This window comes from Magnolia sinica, chromosome 11, assembly GCF_029962835.1.
Source record: "Magnolia sinica isolate HGM2019 chromosome 11, MsV1, whole genome shotgun sequence".
NCBI classification, from domain to species: domain Eukaryota; kingdom Viridiplantae; phylum Streptophyta; class Magnoliopsida; order Magnoliales; family Magnoliaceae; genus Magnolia; species Magnolia sinica.
The window spans coordinates 15,579,739-15,590,266 of record NC_080583.1 but is presented as its reverse complement, the minus strand read 5'-3'; the positions used below and the strand labels follow the sequence as shown (position 1 = coordinate 15,590,266).

The 10,528-nt window shown below is 38.1% G+C and overlaps 1 non-coding gene across 1 annotated transcript; it reads left to right on the top strand.

Annotated features, from left to right (window-relative positions):
• Positions 1–637: 637 nt before the first annotated feature.
• LOC131219811 (small nucleolar RNA R71) lies at positions 638–744 on the top strand. Its single transcript, XR_009158454.1, has one exon. It is a non-coding gene; the product is annotated as a small nucleolar RNA R71 (small nucleolar RNA).
• Positions 745–10,528: the final 9,784 nt, after the last annotated feature.

The following is a 10,528-nucleotide window of genomic DNA, read 5'->3' as shown; positions in this document are numbered from 1 at the left end:
TCTGATATCCTGGAATGCTTGTGCTGAATTCTGATTTAGTAGCAATTGGTCTTGAATATGTTTTAGAACTGGATCCTCTTGAGGTTTCCCTTGATTTGGAATTTCATTAAAGAAACCTTGAGGGGTAGCAGTTTGTCCATTCCTCCAACTAAAATTTGGATGATTTCTCCAATTAGGATTGTATGTATTAGAGGTAGGTCCATTGAAAGGTCTTTGGTAATTATTCACGACATTGGGTTGCTCATTCAACACCTCTTGAAAGGCAGGTATTGTTGGACAGCTTTCAGTTGTGTGAACGTTGCAAGCACAAATACAGCAAACGGTTTCCTTAACCTTATCTTTCTTTAATTCCATGGCCTCAAATTTTCTTATGAGATTAGACACCTTAGCATTGATATCAGCATCCTCTTTCAAAAGGTATAATCCGCCCCTTTCCTTTGATTAAGTGGGCCTAGAAGTGGTGCTTGATTTTGGGTAAGTGTCCCATGATTATGCGTTTTCAGCAAGTTTGTCCACGTAATGCCACAAATCATTGACATTTTTTTTCATGAATTCCCCATTGTACATTATCTCAACTAATTGGTGCATGGAAGATGTCAGTCTATCATAGAAAAAGCGTGTAATGCCCCACATTTCAAAACCATGCTATGGGCATCAATTGACAAGATCCTTGAACCGCACCCAACATTAGAAGAATATTTCATCCTCCTTTTAGACGAAGTTCATGATTGACTTTCTAAGGGTGTTCGTTTTATGCTGTGGAAAAATTTCTTTATGAACTCCCTTATCATGTCATTTCATATGCTAATAGATCTGGGACATAGTGAATGAAACCACGTCCTAGCTTTCTCTTTCAAAGAAAAGGAAAAGAGTTTCAATTTGACCGTGTCTACAGACATGTTAGGAAAATATAAAGTGGCTATGATCTCATCAAACTCTGTCAAGTGCAAATATGGACTTTTAGATTCAAGTCCATGGAATTTTGGAAGGGGTTGGATTACCCCTGGCTTGATATCCATGTGTCTCATATTTTTAGGAAAAACCATGCATGAGGGCGTGCTCAACCCCGCCGGTTGTAAATAATCTCACAAAGTATGAGGCGAGGGTGCTTGATGCACCTCATTCTCATCCTGGACTTCCTCAATCTGAGGTTGAGGTTGCCTTTCCGGTTCATTGACCAGTTGATTTACAGTCATCACTTCAATTAACTCTGAGGATCTCAAGTGGTGTCTAATCCTGTGATGGATAGATTACCCCTCAACCAATCCTCCTTCACTCAAAAGACGTTGAGTGTTGTCACGGATCCACTTGGGAATTAAACACTCTTCACCCTCAATTTCATATTCTAACCTAAACCTAAAAGAAAGAAAGGAAATAGAAATCCATAAATAGAAAGAGAGAGGGAATTAGAAAGAAGTTACCAAATTAGAAGTTCCTAATTAAAATCATGCAAAACAAAACAAAACAAGTCAGTTTCTAAAAACAAAAATTCTAAAATTAGAAAGTTTCTAAAAATAAATTAAGAAAGTAAACTAGTTTCTAAAAAGGAAAGTTTCTAAAAATAGAAAATAGAAAGTTTCTAAAAAGAGGAAAAGTTAGTTTTTAAAAACTGATTAGTAAAGTTCTAAACCTAGAATTAGAAAGAAAAGTTAGTTTCTAAAATAAAACAGAAAAACCTAATCCTAAAAATAGAAAAAAAAACCCTAATCTTAAACTAATTCCAAAACTAGTTAATCTTAGAAAAACGCAATCATTAATCCTCGCCAACGGCACTAAAAACTTGTTCATAACCCCAAGTATAGGGTCACGATGTAGTAATAATCTCGGTGAGACCGAGGTTGAATCCACAGGGACTAATCTCGGGTGTTTTCTGAAAGCAACTCGAAAAAGATGAAAACCTAAATCTGAAATATTTGAGAGTAATTGTGAGAGATTTAATGAAAAACTTAAGAAATTCAAAGGTGGGAAACTAGGGTTTCCAAGGATCCACTTGTAGAGATCAGGGAGATCTATGCTTGATTCAAGTCACATGATTGGAATCGGAGTCCCATCCTATCCAATTGGAAGATATCTCAGTAAAATCTAATCTGAACTTCCTTTGACCTAGTTCTCAATAGATGAGAGGTGTGAGAACTGGAAGTGATTCCATCACAAAACCATGCCCAGGAGACAAGGCAAACAACAGGATTTACTAATCCCATAACTCATCTGAGGGAATTGTGAAAGTTAGGGAGGATTTCATCATCCGACCATGCCTAAGGGATGATGGTGAACAACAAGATTTCCTAAATTCACAATCTCAATACATGAAAAGAACATACTTAAAGCTATTGAAGATCTACTGTAATTTGAGTCATAATAAACCATTAAAAACTGAAAGTATTCCTTATAATCAAACTAGAATAAAAGAGAGTTCAATATAAACATGAACCAAAGCAATAGAAACATCTCATCATGCTACAAGCTTCACCACTTAGCCCTAGCTAAGAGGTTTAGCCAACCATAAACATGGTTGAACTAGAATCTTTTAAGAAAAGCATAAAAACAAGGGAAGAAAAACTCTGGTGATGGCTTTTCCACACTTTTGCTCCACTACTCAAACCCTAGATGATGCCTAGGAGTGCCCTAGGGACCTTTATTTATAGTTTAAGCCTTAACCTTTCGCACTGAGTGGAAATTTTTGGAAACCGTCTCAAATTTACATAGTCCGCACAATTTTTGCGTAACGCTCAACTGGTCGTGGGCCATCCTCGACTGGTCGAGCAGGATGAAAAATTGGCTATTTTAGTCATTGGAGTTCGAGTCGAGCACCTTCGACCGGTCGAGCTAGGACTAGTCGAGCGTATGTAGGACTAGTCGAGCCGGAGCCAGGACTGGAAAATGATTATGCAAATTCACTTCAAAACTCTGATTTTGTTCATTCTTAACTTGATTTTCTTAGATCTTTGGTATGTGAATTCTTCATTCTTGGTTTCATCAGATCCATTCTTGGCTTTGATGATTCTTGAGCGTTAATTCCATGCTTTCAACATCCTTTTCAATTTAAGCTCTTAAATTCACCATGCAACACAAACATGATTAAAATAGAACATTAAGCATTATCATGTTCATAAAACCAAGTAATACATAGGGTCCAATATGCAATATTTGACCCTCAACACAATTCCTAACCAACATTTTGCTAGTACCGAGCAAAATATATGAAAAATGAACTTTAATGCGCAATGTTCAAACCTTTTTCAGAAAACAATCTTTTGTGTAATCAAGTATGCATGAGTAGACTCAAGATGAGAAATTGAGATTTTGAAAACCTAGAGTTGAATCATATAAGCAATCAATCAAATAAGCTCTTTTATCCATTATGTCAGAGCATAGTTCGCATATCAAGTTTTTCAACGTGCTTAGTGAAAATACTATCTTTTCATAATGTTAGCCATGCTCACCACTTCAAGATTAGCTAAAAACACAAGTACTGATTCCGAACTTACCCCCTTTTCCTTCTTTTTCCAGTTTTTGATTTTATATCAATAGTCATTTGTATTTATTCCTCTTCTTTAGAAATTACATCCCTTTCAAAAATATTTTTCATCCCCCCAAAGATGTTGTCATTCTTCATTCTTTATGACCTCTTTGTCAATCTCCTATTTTTTAACTGGTTTTTTTTTTCATTTTTTAAAAGCTGGATAAAATTCTCCAGACTCGGTTCTCAATATATTTCAATGATCATCATATTAATAATCAGAAAATCTAGTACTATTCATAGAAAATAGTTTGAATAACACAATATTCGAACTTACTCTTAATCAATTGAATGTAAGAACCATAAGTGATAGGTCACTAAGTTGCTCCAACTCCAACAATTCAAAATTCGATTTCTATCATATCGTCATACTCAAAACAGTCTTAAATACACAACTTATCGCTGTCCAAACAAATAAACATTGAAAAAAATTAAAATTTTATTTTTTTAAAATTTTGCTCAAAACTGAAAAAACATTGATTAATTTACCTAATCTCCCATCCCCAACCTAAAATCTACATTGTCCTCGATGTAAAAGAAATAAGCATGATTTGCAAAAAAATGACGTAATTAAAATAGGAGTGATGGAAAGATAGTACCTGATGATGAGATTTTGAGGCTTTTTTCAAAGGATCTCAATGTGAAGGTAGGTTAGCATAAGAGTTAAATAACCGAAACGCAAACTCTCCTAAACAGTGAAAGCAAACTATCCTAGAATGGCAGAAAGAAAACTATCCTAGAACGACAGAAAGCAAACTATCCTAGAACGGCAGAAAGCAAACTATCATAGAATGACAGAAAGCAAACTATCCTAAACAACGGAAAGCAGTAAACCAAGCTATACCTCTGTCAGACTAGGAGGTCGATCTTGATAAACAGGATCATTCAGAGGTATGTACATGTCCTCTTAATCAAATTTCTCAACAAATGGCTTTAATTGATCTCCATTCACTTTGAATTCATTGCCATTGTTTGGATTCCGAATCTCGACGGTCCCATGAGGATAGACATTAGTAACAGTGAAAGGGCCGGTCCAACGAGATCATAGTTTTCCCAGAAAGAGATGTAACCATTGTTTCGACAAGAAAACAAATACTTTTGATTTGGGGGATTTATTCAATCATAATAAAGAAAGAACAAGAGAACAATGATCACATTTATCTGAGTTCATTTACATCCTCGGATTCGCTTGATTCTGAAAACAAAGTACAATTAATGCAATGTAATGAATGAAAGAGATAGAAATTTCGGCAGCATTCCGACGCTTGTTTCAGTCATCTCCTAGTACTTAGGAGGAATGTTGATCTAATCAACCAGTCTTAGGCTTGAAATCAGTCCTGAGCATCCTTCCAGTCATTCTTCCTTGAACCCTCCTTGAAATGGGAGGCGGTTTTGTTAAACGGGCTTGAGAACTTGCCCAAAGTGTAAGATTACAGGGTTGCCACCATTTGATCAGCTTGAAACTTTACACGTTGCCTTGGGACCACAAACTAGCCATACATATCAAATTTCAGCTCCTGGATCTCTATGGAAATGGCCAAACTGATAGATCAACCCTTAAAATCCTGATTTGGGGCCCGCCTGATATCTGGATATGCTTCAAACTCGGTCTCAACGTGTTAAATAAGCTGACAATGCGGATAGGCGGAGCAGATTCCTCACGAACATCATGCTGAAGTCCACATGCACGTCGCATGTACATCATGTACAAGTGCACAAGTCGTGCACGAGATTTCCTAAAGTCGGTCAGTGCTTGCTGGCCGACGTCTTGTTCTCAAATTCAAAAACTCCAACAGTATCTTCATTGTCCCTCTATAATTTTCTTAGTGTGGTCCAATCCTCATCCAAATCATTAATCTGGACCGTCCATTCTCCAGAGCGTGGGTATTGCCCTCGCCTAGGTGAGCTTTTGTCCCCATGCAAAGTGTTGCAGAATCTTAACCGTTGAGTGTAAGATGGATGATGGAGTAGATAAGCTCGTGGGCCACACCATTTTTTACTCCAAAAGCACTCCTTTTCGGATGGTTTTTCGTCCTAAATCCAATGGATGGAGTGGATTTTCCAAACAACTTCAGTAAATGGACCACCAAACCTCACAAAGTCGACGTACGTCGACTCTGTTGTAAAACAGAGGTTCTATCCTTTTGTTGTGGGCCACCATCATGCAGTGAAAGGTGGATCTGAACCGTTCATCAGGTAGAGGGGGAAAAACCCATCAAAACCATGTTGAGCTTTCATGGCCATCTTCTTCCTTATGATTGTTACATTGATCACAAAGAGACCGTTTGGCTACTATTTCAGTTTGATTGTCTCAGTGGGCCATGTCACTGAATGATCAAAGTTCACCATTCATGGTTAAAATCTCGAGAGGAATCCAGTGAATGGTGTGGATTCCTCAAAAGATAGCTATACTGTGCATCACTAACAACACAGTGAAAGGCAATGAAATTCTCTGTTTACGCCCGACTGAAAATCCAGTCGGTTGCGCGGTTCGCGCAACGGAATTCTTCCCTCAGATAGCATAACTTTATTATATGGATTGCAGGAATCATCACTTAGACGAACTCCCGCTTCTGCTGCAAGGGTCATACAACAGGAAAACCGCGCAATAGTAGTCTTCTTGCGCGGACGGTAGAATTGCAGTTTTTGTTGCGCGGGTCACGCAACAGTGACTTCCGTTGCACAGGTCGCGCAACAGTGACTTCTCGCTCTTTCCTCTCTTCTTCTTCTTCATTTCCTGGCCCACCAAAATGATCCAACCCTTCAACTGAAGCAGGGAAAGGGTATTTAGGCCCCACTACTCTTACAAAGTGGTGGTGATCACCACCACTTATCCCTTTACATATGGACATCTTCTTTTCTTAAATCATGGTGTCCACCAAGCTCCCTATTAAATGTTGGTGTACAACCTCTCTCCCTTAAAATCACACCTGTGCACCCCTTTTTACCAAACTACCCTTTTCAATCCCTTTTACCAAAATACCTAAACTACCCTTGGACATGAAATTTTACTAAAATACCTAAACTACCCCCAGAGACTGAATTTTACCAAAATACCTAAACTACCCCCTGGACATGGATTTTTACCAAAATACCTAAACTACCCTCAGACATGGATTTTTACCAAAATACCTAAAATACCCCCGGACATGGATTTTTACCAAAATACCCTTGAAGCTTATTTTTACCAAAATACCTAAAATACCCCTGGACATGGATTTTTACTAAAATACCTAAAATACTCCTGGGCATGGATTTTTACCAAAATACCCCTGAAGCTGATTTTTACCAAAATACGGAGTGCACGACCCTGAAAAAGATCCGCACCATGGAATTCTCTGACCACTGCAATGGAATATTGTTTATGCCTCAACAACCGTGAATTGTACAAGAAGACTTTCTGACCTAGTGTGAATGATTTTCAAAGAATGTGTTGGTCAAGAAACACGTTCATTCTGTCCTTTTAAATTCTTGAGTTCTCGTACGCATCATTCCAAATTTCTTCGAGTTCATTCAATTGAAGTTTGCGTAGCGAGCCAGCGTTGTCCAGATTGAAATTTAGATTTTTAATAGCCCAGTAGGCTCTATGTTCCAACTCCACTAGCAAGTGGCAAGTCTTCCCATAGGCAAGTCTAAAGGGAGACATTTCAATAGGGGTTTTGAATGCAGTACGGTAAGCCCATAAAGCATCGGTCAATCGAATTGACCAATCCTTTCAATCAGGGTTAACTATGTTTTTCAAGATGTGTTTAATTTCCCTATTGGAAATCTCAACTTGCCTACTTGTTTGTGGGTGGTATGGAGTGCTTACATTAAAAGAACATACTCAAAGTTATCGCAAATCCATTGTAATTTAAGTCACAACAAACCATTAATAACTGAAAGTATTCCTTATAATCAAACTAGAATCAAAGAGAGTTCAATATAAATATGAAGCAAAGCAATAGAAACATCTTATCACGCTACAAGCTTCACCTCTTAGCCGCTAAGGGGTTTAGCCAACCATAGACATGATTGAACTAGAATCTCTTAATAATAACATAAAAATAACTAAGGAAAGGGAAGAAAAACTCTTAGCGATGGCTTCTCCATGCTTTTGCTCCACTCCTCAAACCCTAGATGATGCCTAGGAGTGCCCTAGGGACCTCTATTTATAGTTTTAGGCCTTAACCTTTCGCAGAGAGTGAAAATTTTTGAAAACCGTCTCAAATTTACACAGTCCGCGTAATTTTTGCGTAATGATCGAATGGTCGTGGGACGTCCTCGATTGGTCGTGGGCCATCCTCGACTGGTCGTGGGACACCCTCGACTGGTTGAGCAGGACAAAAAATTGGCTATTTTAGTTACTGGAGTTCGAGTTGAGCAGCTTTGACCAGTCGAGCAGAGTATAGGACTTGTCGAGGGTATGTAGGACTAGTTGAGCTGGAGCTAAGACTGGTCGAGGATTACGTAAATTCACTTCAAAACTCCAATTTTATTTATTCTTGACTTGATTTTTTTGGATCTTTGGTATATGCATTCTTCATTCTTGGTTTCATCAGATCCATTCTTGGCTTTGGTGATTCTTGAGCGTTAATTACATGCTTTTAACATCCTTTTCAATCTAAGCTCTTAAATTCACCTTGCAACACAAAACAAACATGATTAAAATAGAACATTAAGCATTATCATGTTCATAAAACCAAGTAATAAATAGGGTCCAATATGCGATATTTGACCCTCAACACCCACCTGAGTTAGAAGAATCCAAAGAGTCGTAATACATCGGGGATAAGCTGAGAGAAATGACATTCTTCACCAACTTAGAGCCCAATCATGAATTCATCATGATGTTTGTGCACGACGGTGAGGTCTCACTTATTGATCCCAATGGCCTTGCCTCTTGAGGAGGAGTGCAAGGCAGTAACTGGTTCGCAGTCCCCATTATGGCATAAGAAAATTAAATAGTGTTTGGCTTCCCGAGGTGAATCAAGCAATCCCTAGTTCACATCGCCATCTTGCACAAGTCCCTTAAAAAACCAAGAAATTAGAAGATACAAAAGCTTTAAAAAAAATTAGATATTTTTAAAATATCAAAAAATCTAAATATTTTCAAAATACCAAAAAATCTAGATATTTCAAAAATGCCAAAAAATCCATATATTTGCCAATATATAAAAGTCCAAAAATTTATAAAAGCACAAAAGCACTACAAAGCTTTGAAAAATCACAAGTAATAATATGCCAAGTTTGTCCATTAAAGCACTTGAGTATGAAGTCAACTCGTATGATTTTGATCTAGAGTTATACTTTAAACTCATGGGTTTGGACGAAGCCTAGGATGGGGAAGATGATGATCTGACTCTAGAGCTAGAAGATTCCTTTAAAAAGTTTGAAATAAAGGCCAATGGCATTACAGATAATTTTAAAATTGTAAACTTGGGATCCTTCGAGCTCCCTAAAAAGTACGCATCAAGATATCCTTACCTCTTGAATACAAGTAGAGGATGACAGAATTCTTGAGGCTCGGGGCTATCCAACCTCGCATTATCCTATGAAGCATTACCCAGATCAAGTGAAGATCTAGTCATACACTGTTATGAAGCCTAAAGTCAAGCCCATCAAGAATAAGTTGTCAAGATTATGTCTAAAGTCTACGATGAAGTATGCGGTCTGTGCATAAATGAACATGTGATGTCTAAGAAAAACTTGTGACTAAGCTGTTACTGATGAACAATGGAGATAGACTATTGCAGCATATCAGGAAGTGCTTCAAGTATCTGAAGCTTGCATAATGAATCTATGTGCATGCTTCGAGTCTTTATAACTTAACAATAGGGGGTGTCAACAACATCCTACATCGTGGGTACGAATGAAAAGAGAAGTCAAGGAAAGTGAGTAGTAGTAAGCTCAATACGACAACTACACCTGGCAAATGAAAAAAGCATGTGTGCACTAAGCCACTCACAATGCTACTAAAGAAGGATCGCACGGCCTATGATAAGAGGGTCCGAAAGAAGAGCTTCAGAGTAAGCGACATGGTCACGAAGATAATCCTACCGTCGCACCTACCAGATCCTAAGGGCAAGTTTTCCTGGGATGGTCAGTTAATCATCCATGAGGTTCTTCCAAGAGGTGGCCTTCGGCTCATCAACATGACGGGTGAAGATCTTTCAAAGCCCATCAACGCTAATAATGTGAAGATCTATCACGGGTAACCATCCTTGATTATGTCAACAATTACAATCGTAAAGTTAAAGTCAAATGACAAAGGACGAACCATCCTAAGATACACCTGTCATTCCTCCCTCCAATAAGTGTTTGAAAAAGGGGCTAAAACAAGAGATGAGAAAAATGAAAAAAAAAGGACCAATAAAAGAGCACAGTCCAAAAACAAAAAAAAAAACAAAAGGAAAAAGAGTCGAACCTAAAAAAAGACACAAGTCTCACAAAAATGTCACATTTTCCCTACAAGATGGTCTGACTTAGTCAACGACTTTATAATTGTGATTGAAGACGAAGTCAAGAGGGTAGCCAGTCAGCTAGCAATGAATGGAATCTAGCCTCCTGCCTCTATTACTCGAAAAAGAAAAAGAAAAATCAAGATAAAAAAAAGCATGCCCAAGTGAAATGGGTGAGGTGAAAACTTAAAAGGGTACCTCGAGTAAAAACAATTTGCATGTAACAGACTTGGTAAAAACCTAAAAGGACACCAGGTGTAAAAATAGCTGCCAAGGGGTAGGTAAGAGCAAAAATCTGGGACGTGGTGAAAACCTGAAAAGGTACCACAGGCAAAAATGACGGCAAAGCCAGTCATGGTGAAAACCTGAAAGGGCGTTATGGGCAATAATGGCTAGAAAAGAAAAATAAATAAAAAAGAAAAAGTGCAGGTACAGAGGAAGCCAAGGCAAGAAGGAAAATGAAGAAGTGCAATGAAACGATAAGTCCCTGCTGAAATTCTCTCAAACTCTACCGAATTTCAAGGGCGCAAGATTCTAGTATGTGCCTGCTCTCAGGGAATCGGGATCC